This window comes from Cicer arietinum, chromosome 4, assembly GCF_000331145.2.
Source record: "Cicer arietinum cultivar CDC Frontier isolate Library 1 chromosome 4, Cicar.CDCFrontier_v2.0, whole genome shotgun sequence".
Classification (NCBI taxonomy): Eukaryota; Viridiplantae; Streptophyta; class Magnoliopsida; order Fabales; family Fabaceae; genus Cicer; species Cicer arietinum.
Genome location: NC_021163.2, coordinates 48,991,972 through 48,995,558, shown reverse-complemented (window position 1 = coordinate 48,995,558; position 3,587 = coordinate 48,991,972).

Genomic DNA, 3,587 nt, shown 5'->3' with positions numbered 1-3,587 from the left:
GCATACAGTATGTTTAATGAATAAAATTCCCACAAAATATTGTTAGGAAACAATTCTTTTTATGAAAATGTACATTGTACACCTTAGTGCATTGAAGGTATTTAGATGTTCAAGTGATGATTCAACTTTGTCAACCAATGAGCATAAGTTTGATCTAAGGCAAATAAAATATGTTTTCTTTAGTCACGTATTAGGCATGAAAAGAATAGGTTTTCAATGATATCCATGCAAAGGAACTTCTAGTTTTAAGGAATTTGAAGTTCTTTAACTTAGAGTTTCCCTTCAACTCAAATTCATTAAATATTGCTCCTTCCACCTAGATATATATAGAGGCTTTTTACATTCCTAACCAAAAATTTCTCTACAATGATAATACCATCTTTACCCCCCTTAGTCAAATAGCATCAATGTCATTCACTCACAAGTTCCCTTACCAAATCACCCTAACTAATTTGAGTTGTTTTTCTACATCAGACAGTCCACCTCCTTCCTCCACATCCATTTAGATTCGGCTTTATTGCACTTTTGGTTCCTCTATTTTAGTTGATTCACGATTAAACTGGAGGACTATTATTGTGATTCAACTAAAATAAGGGGACCAAAAGTGCAATTAAATATTGAGATTCAATAATTCCTATTTCCAATTATCCTGAGGCTAACTTTAGAAAACCTAACTCATTTACAAAATGTGTTTGCAATTCCACTTCCATTGCACCCTACATTTATCCATTGTTCAACTTCATTTGTTGTTCTAACTATTTTTCTCAACATCAAGTATTTTTTCCTTATCCATTTCTTCTAATATTGAGCCCGCCAAATTTATTGCTTCTAGTCAAAATCCCAAATGGATGGCATCAATGCAACTTGAAATAGATGGTAATAAAACTTAGGAATTTGTTGGCTTGCCACTTGATGCAGTACCTAATGGGAACAATATGGTCTATATGATAAAAGGCATGCGGATAGAAGCATTGAAATATTCAAGGATTGTTTTGTAGCTCAAGGATTTAACCAAACTAAACTTTTGGATTTCATTGGGACCTTTTCAAATATAGTCAATTAGTCTACAATTAAGATTTTCCCTTCCTTGGTTCCATCCATGGTTGATATCTTCACCATTTGGATGTCAATAATACTTTTGATTGTGGTATACATGAGGTTGGTTATTTGACACCCATTATACCAAAAATAATTTAAAGCGTAAATATAATAAAAATAAAAGTAAAATTGGTCCATTAATATAATATATTAAAGTATAGAAAGATCACAATTCAAAAATTTGAAGAAATAACGAATTCAAAAAGAGTTCAATCCGAAAATTGTCACAAAAACTAAATCTAACCATGTACAATTCAAATTTATTGATCGACTAACATATTAATAATTAACAAAAATTAAACTACTATATACTGTATTTGAAGCATGCCAATTACTTTGTCTCTTCTTCATTAGCGATTTCTTCATTTGTTGACATCTCATCATCTTCCCACACACGTAGTGTGTAAACAACCACAAGAGAAATAAACGAATGTGAGTAATCTTTCTCAAGACCTAATCAAACGGACTAATGAACATTAATGGACATTCAACATCATAAAATATACTACATAACAATATCAACAAATGCATGATAATGCAATAAGAATATTAATCATCACTTGTTACCTCGTGAACAAGAGTGTATAGGAAAAGTGATTCAATATTCAACGAAACTCCCCAATAATACTCCACATTTACGTAAGATATTCCTACTAACAACTTTTTCAAGGTCTCCTTGATCGTCATGTTCGGATGCTATCACGGCACAGTCCTCCAACATGTCTTACTATGTGGATGCAACGCATAACATACATGACATAATTATCATCAACGATCACTATTTAAGAACACTTAACTCATCATACCAACAATATCAATAATATCAACAAATACTCAATTTTATTAACTTATTCCTAATATAATTTTCTAACCTCAATATATAACTTTTAATTATTAACCTAATTAATAATTTTGACATAATTTAATCTATTACTCATATGACTTTAATCAATTATTATAAAATTAATTGGTTAATGAAATTGTCCTAATTGATTAAGCTATAACTTATCCATTTTCTACTTTTGATTCTTAACCTAATAAATTCTTAAATTATCCCTTATCGATTAATCCTAATTTATCATGGTTAATTAAGGTGTGTGTCTTTTTTATATGTTAGACTCCTTAGTCATTGCAAATGGTTCACACTCCCATACCCTCTTTTTCTTTTGTTTACATCTTTTATAAATTTGGCATAGTTTGTAGAGCTTCCAAGAAAGGAATGTTGATGTGAAGTTGTTTCAACACTTCAAAAAACCTGCTAAATTTCTTTTCATGTGTTGTCTTCTTAAGTCTTTTAGGAAAGGGTGGTGGAGGCCTTTCAAGTACACGCTTAGAGATCACATTCTCAACTACAAGTTGTGCAAAAGCTCTATCTTCCAACTCTATTCATGATGTTATTGATGTTGTTGCAACATCTCTATGAACTTATCGTCTAGGTAAATTTGATTGTCTTTCCTTCTTTGTACTATTAATTTCTAATTCTATGCCATTTCATAACCCAATAGGCTTACATTTTTCCTTACCCTTTAGTTCTTGAGTAGGAGTCTTAGTTTTTTTTTTTTGGAAATGATCTACTTTGTCTCTATTTACAATATTGGCTTATTGGCCAATTTGATTTTCTAAGTAAACGACCATCTTTAACCCTCAATTGCCGTTCTACCACCCATCTTAGAGCTAGGAATTTATTCTAATATTACCGGAACTCCTCTAGAATTTCTGAAATACATTAGATTAAATAAGAGTTTAAGGTGAATTATATAGGAAGGGGAAAAATTGAGATTACAATTTTTAGTATTTGAAGAATAAATTTTTGTGTGAATATGAAACTGTTATTTTTTGAGTTTTGGAAAACTGTTTTGAAAATTAATTTTAAAGATATTACTAGGTTAAGTCGCAGACTAGGTGACTCTCTTTAAAATGTTTAGCGGTATTGTCCAAGATAGATAATCAATCACGATGTCCCAAGGATAAAATAGCCTCGATACACTATTAATTTTACTATTGTACTATAGAAAACTAATATAGAATTACACCATCTAAATATGACGGTTAAAAACACTCGAAAATATGTGTCGTCTCATTGCGATGGTGTTCTTGCTATGACAGAGTTAATTGTTACTTGTCTCCTTTTTGTGTTGTTTCCCAATCTACGACATATTTTTACTTGTGCTCTTTTAAATGTTTTTATGTGTATTTGTTCTTTATGAAATCTATTACCATGGATCGTTGAAGTAGTTCATGTTGTTTGTTTATTTTGATATACTATCTCCATGTTGTTTGTTTGTTCTGATTTGAGATTATGATTTTTATGCATTGTAGTTTGTGTCTACTTGCAATATGAAAAATTGTAGCAAGGATGTTGAAATACTTGATAGTGAGGCTAATAAAGCTCAAGAACCTCCAACAATATCATTGTCAGCTCAAACTCAACTTAACTTAATTTCTATTGATGACAATAATCAAGAAGTGTCTTCTGAACTACAACTGCA